The sequence below is a fragment of the Elephantulus edwardii genome, unplaced genomic scaffold (genome assembly GCF_000299155.1).
Source record: "Elephantulus edwardii isolate Elephantulus edwardi_28Jun2011 unplaced genomic scaffold, EleEdw1.0 scaffold00471, whole genome shotgun sequence".
NCBI lineage: Eukaryota > Metazoa > Chordata > Mammalia > Macroscelidea > Macroscelididae > Elephantulus > Elephantulus edwardii.
In genome coordinates, this window is record NW_006400221.1 from 184394 (window position 1) to 197556 (window position 13163).

The 13163-nt window shown below is 37.8% G+C and overlaps 2 pseudogenes; one reads left to right on the forward strand and one right to left on the reverse strand.

Annotated features, from left to right (window-relative positions):
• The window catches only part of LOC102866474, a 14407-nt pseudogene extending 13630 nt beyond the window's left edge, over nt 1-777 (reverse strand).
• Nucleotides 778-7770: 6993 nt separating this feature from the next.
• The window catches only part of LOC102866886, a 12230-nt pseudogene continuing 6837 nt past the window's right edge, over nt 7771-13163 (forward strand).

Sequence of the window (13163 nt, forward strand, 5' to 3'; positions counted from 1 at the left end):
CAGTCCTTTGCAAAAGATATTATGTTGGGAAAGGTAGAGGATTGGTAGAAGAGAAGACCCTCAATGAGAATGATTGATGCAGTGACTACCATAATGGGTTTGAGCATGACAGAGACAGAGAACACAGTGCAGGATAAGGTGAAGTTCACATCTGTTGTTTAGAGGGTCACTATGAATCACAGTGGACTTGATAGCAACTAATAACAACATTCATGTGAAAGTTACACAATGGATAAGAAATCTTGAAAAAGAATTGTGGCCTTTGAATTGTGATATTGGAAAGAATATTGAAGCTGAAAGGAGCAACAAATCTGTTTTGTAAGTTCTGCCAGAATGCTCCATAGAAGCAAGGATGCTGAGACTTCATCTGACATACTTTGGACATATAAACAGGAGGGATCCGTTTTTGGTAAAGGACATCATGCTCAGAAAAGCAGAATGTTAACAAAGGGGAAGAAACTCTTGACGAATGGATTGACACTAACTTCAAGAATGAGCTTAAATACAGCAGAGAATATGGCACAAGACTTGGCAGGTTTTCTTTCCGTTTTACATTGGGGTGCTGTGAATCAGAGTTGATTTGATGGTACCTAACAGCAACAACATGGGCTGTTGCTTTCCTTACCTTTACCTGTCCAGCTTCACTTCCCAGCTGACATTCTGATTGCTGGCATCACTGAGCACATCCTTCATCCATCTCTGCTTGTTCACATCCCAAAAGTCTTTCACTGACTCTCCACCTTTCCAAGCATGATACCGCTTTTCAAGGAACAGCATGCCAAAACGTATGTGAAGCTTCACCTTTGCTTCCAAGGAGCACTTAAACTGCCCTCTCTCCAGGATATATCTATATGTCTGTCTGGCAGTCTATGGGATTTTCAGTACTCTTCTCTAACATCATAACTCAAAAGCATCAATACTTCTACTGCCATCCTTATTTATTGTCCACCTCTCAGCTGCATAGCAAGTGATTGAAAAGACCATGGCCTGAATCAAGTTAACCTTAGTCTTCAAACTGACAACATAATTTTCAGTATTTTGGAGAGATTTCTGACTGTGAACTTTCCCAAGGCCATATGTCTTCTGATCGCCTGACTATAGGTACTAAGGGTGTTGATTATGGATCCAAATAAGATGAAATCATTGACAATTTCAATCATTTCTCCACTTATCATGATATTGTGTATTGGTCCGTGGTAAGAACTTTTGATTTCTTGATGTTGAGATGTAATTCATAGTGGAGGCTGTAGTCTTGATCTTCTGCAGCAGTGCTTCCAGTCCTCTCCACTGCAGCAAGTAAGGTTGTGTCATCTGTGTAAAGCAAGCCGTTGATGCTACTTTCCTCTCTATAAAGCCCAGCTTCATGAATTATTTGCTCGGCATATAGGTTGAATAGATATGGAGAAAGAATGCATCCCTGGCACCTTTACTGATTTTAAGCCAGGCATTGTATCCTTGGTCCATTTGGACAATAGTTTCTTTGTCTATGTGTAGGCTTTGTATGAGCACAGTTAAGTGTTTTAGCAGTCCCATCCTTCTCAGTGTTATTCACAATTTTTCGTGATCTACACAGTCAAATGCCTTTGCAATAAAATAAAAATAGACATTCTTCTGGTATTCTCTGCTTCAGCCAGGATCCATCTGACATCATATTCCTGCTGTCACAGCTTCTTCTAAACCCAACTGACATGTTTCAACTAACAGATGCAACTCTGGATGGGTTCAGCTGTCTGCATCTGGAAATTTGGAGAAAAGCTGCCTGGCCAACTGACTGGAAGAGATCCATACGATCTCAGCAGCTTTGGTATTTTCACAGTAGTTATTTTGGAGTATACTTATCTAGCTTAGTGAAATAGTTTTTGTAAAAGCATGTTTTATAAATTACATACCAAGAAACTTTCAAATTCTAAGTTTTATGGCCAAGATTATTTGTTTTCTCTTAAAAGCAAAGATTTGGCTTTAATCCTAATGCTTTTCTTACTCCAGCATTGGACTGTATGTCATGTCAGAGCGACACTGCCAGATTATATTGATTCCACTATACAGTAATATGTAGTGAGCTGTGCTGTTAATCCAAAGACTACATGTTTCCTGTGCTTCATATTTACTAACAGCTCCATGGGAGAAGAATGAGCAGCATCAGTTTCAATTTACAGCTTTGGAAACCAAATGTACAGTTATTGCGAGTCAGAATTGAACCCATGGTAGTGTGTTTGAATTTTCAATATAGGAAGAAATTCGCCAACAGAGAAAGTTGTCATGGAAATGTGAACCTTTTTTGGATAAACTACAAAGATAGAGAAAATGTAAAATGGTGTAAACGCCATTCAAAGGATAAACATAAGTTTTAGGTATACGACTTGAACAACTGAGAATATTATTTAGACATCAGAATCCATGTAAACTATTCTTTTGACACAGTGAGGAGACAGATATGTGAAGGAAAAGGCAATTTACAAAAGAATATGTGAGAGACAGATATTTATTCTTTAGGAATCTTGATAAGGGAGGAAAAATATAGCAACAGAATTGTATATTGTACAAGAAATTGATTCTAAAAGTCAAATGGAGAAAACACCAGAATATACTACATTTTGGAAAACCTACTTGCTGAAGGTTAGCTGCCATTGGAAGAAAGGACTGAGAATCAAGTCTCTATGACTTTTTTCTGAAAATTCATTTTCTTTTTGTAAAGAAATGCACACAAGTCTCTTTTCTATAAACACAGCCAATATAATAGTCCTAGTTATGACTGCCACCTATTCACAAAGAAAATCACTACCTTTGGGGTGCATACTCCGTTACCTCCCTCATTACTGTGAACAAGATGCCTCATCTTAATTAATCAGGAAATGCATGACTATGATGAGTGGAGCCTGCAAATTGAGCAAGATCAAACACCTGCAGAGAGAGTACCAGAGCTAAGACACCTAGAGGTCAGGCTTCTTTCAATTCAAAAGGGGACAGGACTCCTGAAGCTGGGAGAGAGAAGGTAGTTCTTGAGAGCAGTTCCCTTCTTCAAGGGCCTAATACCTCTGTGTTCTGCTACATCTTTAGAATGTGGTGGAGCCTGGGAACCTCCTGAAGGTCAGATAAAAGAGAGATAACTAAGATACTTATAGGGTGTGACCCTGGTCCTTCAGCTAACACAGGGGATGTGGATGTACAAAAGAATGGAGTGCCACATCCACTTCCCTGTCCCTATAAGTGGAATGATCCTGGTATGGGGAGGTCAGATGGGCATAGGGAAGCAAGTGCGTGCAGGTGAGGAACAGAAAACTGTGCAAAGAAAAGCATGAAAGATTGGAGGCTGTTTCTTATATGTCATTTAGAAATATACGTAAACTCATTCAGTCTTTACAACTACCCTCCACAGAAGGAACCCTGATATTTCCAATTTTCAGACAAGGCATTTTCAAGTGAGGCTCAGAGAGGCAGAGAGACATACAGCTAGGGCTTTGGCAGGGCTGGGATTCAGATCCAATGATAAGTAAGTGAACAAAGGGCCTCTGACCATGACTGGTCATTATCTATATTCTTTCACCATCCTAAGGATTCATCAGAACTCATGTGACCTATGACACTGGATTCTTTGATCTCCTTCAAAAAAGCCCCAAAAGGTAAAGATCATTTCTCTCCCCACTTCTCTCAGATTCTATCTCTTGCCAAACACAAGCCAAGAAATTTAACTACAGTTACCAGACATGTATTCAGAGGCCAACACTTTATAAAGAAAATTGCATGGATTAAGTCCTCGTCGTGTTAACTGGTGTGTATAGTTCTTTACATTTAAAATAAAGAAGTTTCTGAAAGATTTAACTAACCTGAAGTATGTTGGGATTTTGAAGCTATGATTCACATACTTTGAGCACGTGGACAGGAGAGACTGGTCCTTGGTGAAGGACATCATGCTCAGAAGGGTGGAGGGACAGCACAGGAGAGGAAGACCCCAGATGAGATGGACCAATACAGTGATTGGGGCAGGGGAGGTTGGTAAGTCAGAATTAGTGAGACTGGCTCAGGACAGGTCAGGCTCAGAACTGCTGAACATAGGGTTGCTACAGGTCACAGGTGACTCAATGGCACATAACAACAGCAACAATGTTAAGAATGATGTAACAATAAAACTCTGATTGATATTTGAGTCCTCTAATCTTGGAGTTGGGAGCTCTGATGGCCTAGAGAGATATGATACTAACTTAAAGGTGGTACCTGTGTTTTAAAAATTCTAGTGTTTTTAATGGCTTGTGTACAATAATTCATATACATTGTGCTTCATTCATGCATACTGTGTTTTATATAACCTTTAATTTACATTGTGTTTAATACAATCATTCATATACAATGTATTTTATGCAATTAACTACTATTGATCTTAATTGTGCTCATGAGAAACCTATGCCTAGACCAAGAGGTTATTGTGCTCACAGATCAAGGAAATGCTACATACATGGCTTAAAATGAAGAAAGATGTGCCTCAGGATTGCAACCTTTTTCCATACCTAATTATCTGAGAAGGTAGACTCTGTGAAGAAGAATGTGGCATCAGAATTGGAGGAAGACTTATCAATAACCTTTGATATGCAGATCATAGAACCTTACTTGCTTAAAGTAAGAAGGATTTGAAACACTTGCTGCAGAAGATTAAACACTGCAGTCTCCAATATGGATTGCATCTCAATGTCAAGAAAACAAAAATTTTCAAAACTGAACAGATAGTCACATTATGTTAGATGGAGGAAATACCTAAACTGTCAATGACTTAATCCCACTTTGATACATAATCAATACACTTGATACCAATAGTCAGAAGATCAGGAGATCTATTTCACTGGAAAAGTCTGTAGTTAGGGACCTCTTCAAATTACTGAAGAATAATAATGTTAAATTGAGGTCTAAGGTGCAACTAATCCAGGCTATGGTCTTTACAGCCACCTACTACGCATCTGAGAGCTGGATAATGAATAAGTATGATAAAAGAAACACTGATGTCTTTGAGTCATGGTTTTGGAGAAGAGTACTGAATATCTTATAAACTGCCAAAAGAACAAACAGATATGTCTTGGAGAAGGTGAAGCCAGAGTGCTCCTTTGAGGTAAAGCTTTGCTTTGCAAAGGATAGAGAAGTTTCACCTCACATACTTTGGGCATGTAGCTAGATGAGGCTATTCGTATGCTTGGAAATGACAGCAAAGGTGAGAGACCCTCAGCCAGGTGGATTAACATAACTGCATAAATAGGCTTGAGTGTATCAGAGATTGTAAAGACGGCACAGGATGGACAGAGTTCAGATTTGTTGTTTGTAGGGTCATTATGAGTCATACTTGGTGGTACCTATCAACAACATTGATATATGCTAATTATTAGCCTATCTTTTCTAGTCCCTGTTGAATCTTACTTATTTCTTCATCCCCCATTAATCACTACTATCATCTTGCTTTCTACCCTCTCCCTTTTTCTGTCTTCTTTTCTTTTTCTTTCCCTTTTAAACATATATATTCACCTTGCTCAGTTGTCCTTCTATTTTAATGGTCTTATTCAGTACTTGTCTTTATGAGACTGAGCTAGTTCACTCAGTATAAGACTCTCTAGAGTCTCCTATGTTATACAGTATTTTACAAAATTATTGTTCCTTAGTGCTATATAGTATTCCATTGTGTATGGATGTACCACAGTTTCTCAATCCATTCATTTATTGATGGGTATTTGGGCTGTTTCTATTTTCTTACTATTGTGAATAATACTACTGAGAACATAGGCATACACATCTCTGTTCATGTCTCAGTTCCGATTTCCTAGGGTATATTCCTAGCAGCGAAATAACTGGGTCATATGGAATTTCTATGTTCAGCTTTTTGAGGAAATGCTAATCTATTTTCTAGAGTGGTGGTGCCATTTTGCAATTCCACCAGCAATACATGATAGTACAAGCTCTCCGTATACTCTCCAATATTTATTACTTGCTGTATTATTAAACTTTGCTAGAGCAACTGAGGTGAGACAATATCTCATAGTTTGATTTGTGTCTCTCTGATTGCCAGTGAATTTGAACACTTTTTTCTGTGTTTGGTGGTCATCCACGTGTCTTCATTTTTGAAGTCTTTTCATATCTTCTTCCCACTTGCCTCTAAGACTGGGTTATTAGTCTTTTTATTGTGGAGGCCCTATATTCTGTAAACTTTTATTTTGAGACCTTTGTCTGAGATGTCACTAACAAATTTTTTTTCTAGTTGGCTAGTAGGCTTTTCCCTCCATCCTACTGGAAAAAGTAAAAAAAAAATCCTATTGGCTTAATCTTTAGAAGATCCTCTTTATCAATTTTGTTTTCTCCTGGTCGTGCATTCCTGGCTATGTTTACAAGCATATTTATGCATAAATTAAGGCTTCTAAATTTGGTCCCATTTTGTCTCTTATGATCCTGATGGTTTTGGATTTTAGCTCTAGGTTTCTGATCCTTTATGAATCGGTTTTTGTGTATGGTGTGAAATGTGAATTCTGTTTCAATTTTCTGCAGATGGATGTTCAGTCTTGCCAGCACCATTTGTTAGAGGTTATAATTTCCCCATTTGATAGAATTTTGATTCCTTGTCAAATACCAATTGACCATAGGTAGATGGGTTTATTTCTGGGTTCTTGACTCTATTCCATTGGTATATGTGTCTGCAGTTTGGAAGCAGGAGTGGCATCCACTTCCTAAACAACATGCCTCCGGAAACTCTATGAACTTTGAAAAATGATGGTATTTTAGAAAGGTTTAAGGTCTTTTTCACAGGGTTGCTATGAGTCATGCTCAACTCGACAGCAATCAACAACAATGGCACTGCTCTTGAGGTTGGACTACATCAGCAGCTCCACGGGAAATAGATAGGCAATCTTCTTTCATACTATTTACAGCCTCTGAAAACTTGTTGGAGGGTCAACTGTGAGTGAGTTCTGACTTGACAGCAATGAGTTGAGTTGTTGAGTTGAATCGTAGAGTAAAGAAATGAAGCATATAATGTTGAATAAAAAGTGTCAAAGTCTACAACTTGAAATGAACCATATAGGCAGCTGAAAGTTGGGCAATAAATAAGGAAGACCAAAGAAGAATTGATGCCTTTAAATTGTAATGTTGGCAAAGAGTATTGAATATACCATGGAAAGTCAAGAGAACAAGCAAATCTGTCTTGCAGTTAATGAAGTTAGGGTGTTCCTTAGAAGTACTTTATCATATACTTTGGGCATATTATCAGGAGGGGCAAGTATCTCGAAAGGGACATCATATTTGGAAAAGTAGGTGGTCTGTGAGAGAGAAGAAGACCATCTGTGGGGTGAATTGACACAGTGATTGCCACAATGGGCTTAAAAAACACAAAGATTAGGAGGATGGTGCAGGAATCAGTCAGGGTTTTCCTCTGCTATAAATCAGGGCACTATGAATTGGAGTTGATTCAGTGGCACTTAACAAGTAACATTGCTTCATAAAGTCCTGATTTTGAAAGGTAATGATAATGTTGGAAACTTAGGATCTTATTTCTCTGAAATATCAGAATTTAAAGGAATTTACTAATAACTTAGGCCAATATCCTATAATGGACAATATTCTTCAAGCATAGGGAAGGACATTGACATTTGTTGAACTTTACTATTGTCTAGCTGTGTCAAGTACTTCATATACTTCATCTTAACTACATAGAAAGTGTACATTTTATTGACAAGGGACAAGACCCACAAAAGTTCAATAATTGCTCAAGGATATAGATTTCTCATATCTTCCATATGTGAACCTAGAATGGTCAGGTTAGTGAGTGTAGTTAGGTTTTTTCACACCACTGGATATGGAGTGTCCATTAGGGAAGGCTATGGATTTGCTGAGCTCTCTGACAACTCCTGGCCCTGGCAAGTAGAATCTCAAAGCTTCCTTGATATACACAGTGCTTTAGGACATCTTGTCTAAGTGATTCCCCAAGATAAGGCTTAGCCTTAGATGTGGGCAGGCCCTGGCTGATTAAGCCTTTCTTTTCTTATAGTATGGGTATGACCCTCGTATTTCTTGAGCACTCATCATGTGATGCAGGCTCCATCATCTAGGAGGTTATGAATCTCCTCATAGTGATTCTTTTGATGCTTAGATGTGTAGCCAGAGTATAGAGGATTCAAGAGATGCCATGGTGTCATGACTCTCAATATGTCCACTTCAGCTCAAAGGTTCTGGTTGAATAAGCTTCTCCTCTTCTCTGTTTCAAGGGTCATGAGGAGAGAATTATTTGTCCCCAAATCATGCTCTTCAGGACAAAATCTTGGGCTCCTCCCACACTTATTTTGCATATAAGAGGATCTCCAGAATATACAAGTTCCTCTTTTTTTCAGATCTTCTGCAGCTCCTTCCTCCTGCAGATCAATCTTCTTTATCTTGGTCACTTAATCTGTTCCAGGACAGTGGCAACCAATGAAAGGTTAAGAATGGTGAGCACATTAGTCCCTTGTTCCATGTCCTCTTCTGAATCTGGCTTGACTTTCTGGTACTTTCCTGTTATGTACTGATGCAATTGGTTTTTTAATTATCTTTAGCGAACTACTTGGGTGTGTTATTAATGATATTGCTTGATAATTCCTGAATTCTATTGGATTGCTTTTTTTTTTTTAAAAAAAAATGAGTACAAATATGGATGCCTTCTGGTCAGGGAGCCCTGATGTCCTAGTGTTGCTAAAGTGGTGCCCCTCTAGTGATTCAAATTCACCAACTGTTTAGTAACAGAAGAGCAATCTCCTCTCATGCACTTTACCACTCCTGAAAACCACTGCAGGATCATCTATGAGTCAGTTCTGACTTGACAGCAAAGAACAGTGTTAATTGCATATGTATTTATAAGCATTATATCTCTTGATATAACATACTCAGCATTTCTCAAGCTGAAATAATGAAAAGCAAATTAAAATGTTGAGTTGCAATACTGAAGGATTCCATGAACAAAATAATGAATAACCCAAGAAGCATCAAAAGAAGATTGAAGGGGGCGGGGCGGGTGGAGAAAAATGGAAGGAACATATAATCACTGTACCAAAAAAAATTCATCAATGTATGATCAAGAGCTAGAGACTATTATGCTAAGTAAACTATCTCAATCCCATAAGGACAAGTACCATATAAGACCATTATTGTAAAAATAGATAACTAGTAAAAGATGTATGAGTATCTAAGGAGGCAGGGAGAAGAGGATTAGGATGTGCGGGTGGAGTAATCATGGGGACACATGGTTTGATGGGTCAGACGATGGATTGGGGAGATGGGGGGATCCAGTGTGAGGGGCAATGTATATAAATTTTATAGGTAAACCAATGTAAAAGAATAAAAATAGAGAATTGCAAAAAATAAATAAAAGAATTAAGGGTATTTCAGAAGAAATTTTAAGCTATATTGAAGGCATTGGTGGAAAAATTCCAAGAATTGATAAAATATCAAGTTGTAAGTTTCAATAAATGGATGAAATGCTGTGAGTGCTCACTGGTCTGTGTTGACATTTTGAAGACAGCTACTTGGCCAACTAACTGAAAGAGAGATTTGTGTCCATTCCAAGGAGAGATGATCAATGACATCATATTAGTAAAATTTTGCAAAGGATAATTTAAAAACACCCACAGCTGTACATTGATAGAGAACTGTCAGATATTCAAGCCAAATTCATGAGGACATGGAACAAAGAATGTTATTGCTGGTGTCAGAGGACCTTGACACAAAGTAGGGAATATCATAAAGATGTTCACTTGTGTTCTTCACATTATGTGAAGCGATGTGACTATGTGGATTGTAACAAATTACAGATAACATTAGAAAAACAATGTATTGAATTGGGAGAAATCCTTTGTAAAAGATCTCTTTAATATGCTATTTTGAAGACTAAGATATATCTGATTCAAGCCATAGTATTTTTAGAGGTTACACACACACACACACACACACACACACACTGGATAATGAATAAGAAAGATTAACAAAGCATTGATGAATTGGAATGATGATGTTGGTAAATAATGTTGGTTAAATTATGACTACCAGAAGAACAAATAAATCTGTCATGGAAGAAATATGGCCAAAATGCCCTTTAGAAGCAAAGCTGGTTAGACTTTGTCTTCCTTACTTTGGACATATTATAAGGAGGGACAAGGCCTTAAAGAAATGTGTTAGGATTGGTAAAACTGATTAAATGAAAAAGCAGAAGACTTTCAGTACACTGAAATGACATAGTGGCCACAACAATTAACTCAAACACAGCAATAACTGTGGGGATGAGATAAGGCAGGTTAGAGCTTTGTTTTCTGTACAGAGTGTCACTGTGAGTCAGATCTTTTCAGAAATCACCTAATAACAGTGAGCTGATAATTCAGTCATTAAAGTATGTATTTCTTTGTTTCTTATATTTTTACTTAAAGTCCATTTTATTTGATATCCACATAGTTACTATTTTACTTTTTAAAAGTATTACCTTGGCCAACAAGCACATGAAGAAATGTTCAAAATCCCTAGCTCTAAGAGAGATGCAAATCAAAACAACTATGAGATACCATCTCACCCGAGTCAGAATAGCAAAATTTAACAGAATAGCAAGCAACAAATGCTGGCGAGTTTGTGGAAAAACTGGAACCCTTATTCACTGTTGGTGGGAGTGTAAAATGGTGCAACTACTGTGGAAGGCGGTATGGCACTTTCTCAAAGTTGCAAATAGAGATACCATTTGACCAAGCAATTCCACTACTGGGAATATAACCCAAAGAGACCATAACTGCCACCCAAGCAGATATATGCATACCCATGTTTATCGCTGCTTTGTTCACAATAGCAAGGAGTTGGAAACAACCTAAGTGCCCATCAACAAACGAATGGATAGAGAATCTCTTGTATATTCACATAATGGAATACTATGCTGCATTGAAAAACAAGGAGCTCATGAAATATTGTTCAAAATGGGTGACCCTGGAGGACATTATGCTGAGTGAAATATCTCAGTCACAAAAGGACAAATACTACATGGTGCCACTGCTGTAAAATGGGACTGATATCAGGGTTGGGGTAAGACTGTGAGACCGTGAAAAACGGAATAAATTGTGTATACTTCATTGAAACAGATGAGGGAGAGAATAATTTAAAAGCAATATATGATAGGGTATTATAGTTATCACAAGAGTCCACAATTAAGGTTGCATAGTGGAGTGTACTTGGGGCGGTGGGAGAGGTGCAGGGGGGATTGTATACCAAAGAAAGAATTTTTCTTTTACTTTTCAAAGAGAGTATCCAACTGGGGGGGGGGTGCGGAAGGAGGGCTGGGCAGGGAGCAAAGTGTAACAATGAATGAATGGAAATCCAAAATCTCTGTAAATTTTCATTAAAATAAAAAAATAGAAAGAAGAAAAATAAGTATTATCTTCATGGACTACTTCTTTTCAGTCCTTTATCAACTTTTTATGTTTTGTACTTAAGATGTGTGTTTTGTAGACAAATCATGTCTTCACTTCCTTTTATTCTGTCAGTCTGTGGTTTTTTTATGGAGAATGTAATCATTTTAATTTAAGGTAATTACCATAAATTAATAAGATGTAATTTAAGAGGATTACATCTTACTGTTTCCTAGCAGTTCTTGATAACTGTCAGCTGGATATCTGTCCCAATCTACCTCCTATTCTCCCTCCTGTCTATCTCAAATCTTGAAGGCCAATGGAGGTTGAAAGAAGCTGATTCAGTGTATATTCAGTAAAGAACCAAAAGTTTAAGATGCTGAATTGAAAAAAAAAAAAAGATGCTGAATTGACCATAAAGGTAAACAATGTCCTCAAAGCCAAACACTAAGATCAAGTATAAAACTTTTCTGTAGTATGTGGTGGCTTTACCAAGCTATAATCTATAAAAGGCAAAAATGAGAGGCACCAAACCTGACTCAATGGGGAGTTTTTCTTCAGATCTTGCATAAAATATGTAACCGAGGAACTCAATTTGATTAAAAAACTAATGAGGGAAAACCAAAGTTCAACCCATATGACTAACTCAAAATTATTGTTGACTTTAGTTTGGGTGTTGATTTGGGAGAATGGTTGGTAGAGTACTCAGATATTAATGGTTTTATTGTGCTCTAATCTAGGGGAGATTGAGACCTAGCTACTAACCTATCAGACATTATGAGGATAGTGAAGAACTGAATAAGATTTAACTGTGGTACTATGAGTTAATGGGTCACTCTGAGTTGATGATAACTGAGGGCATACAACAACTGTACAATAAGGCATGTACCTAAGGGAGGGCTGCTCCAGTTGGGATGTCAATTTGATCTCCCCTGATCTCACCAGCATCATGTTCATGTATTTAGGGTCATAGACTAGGCCCTTGCTCCCTATTGTCAGCACAGACAGGCATTTGGGAATGACTGTTCACGTTTCACCAACTGTTGCATTTTCTAATTATTTTGGAACTGTGTTAACCAAGAGAGAGACACTTTTTTGTTGTTGTTGTTAGATACAGAAGATGTTTGGAGTGAGAGTGAGTAATAGAATGCTGCAGGGTGGATAGTCCTTGATGTAGGTTCAGGGATTACAGGTTTAGAACAGTTTCTGATCACAAAGTGTCTGGTCTAATTCTTGTTTTTAATCCACACTTTTTTGGTCTCAGTTAATGTGCTTTCATTCATAATCATCTCCGGAACATTAAATAGTTGTTGTTGATTGCTGTCAAGTCAAGCACAACTCATAGCAACCCTATGAACAAAAGCCCTAAAGCCTTTCTCTAACTACCTTCATTTATCAAAGTTCATAGAGTTTCCAGAGGCGTGTTATTTAGGAAGTGGTTGCCACTCCTGCTAGGTGCCTGATAAATATTCAAGGATTGACTCAACAGTATGTCAAACTGGTGGTAGTATAATTTGCATTATAACTTGTATTATTTGATACGTAATTTTCTAACATTATTGTACCATTGAGATGAGTCACAACAAACCTATGAACAAAAGATCTGAACCTTATTCTATCCTGTGCCATCTTCATACTTCCTGACACACAGGAGCTCATTGCTCTAGTCACCTTGTCAATCTACCTGGTTGAGGGTTCACTGACCCTCCACTCTTCCAAGCATCATGTCTTTCTCCAAGGAATAGCACCTCCCAGCAACAAACCCAAAGTATGTGAGGTGAAGCCTCATCACTC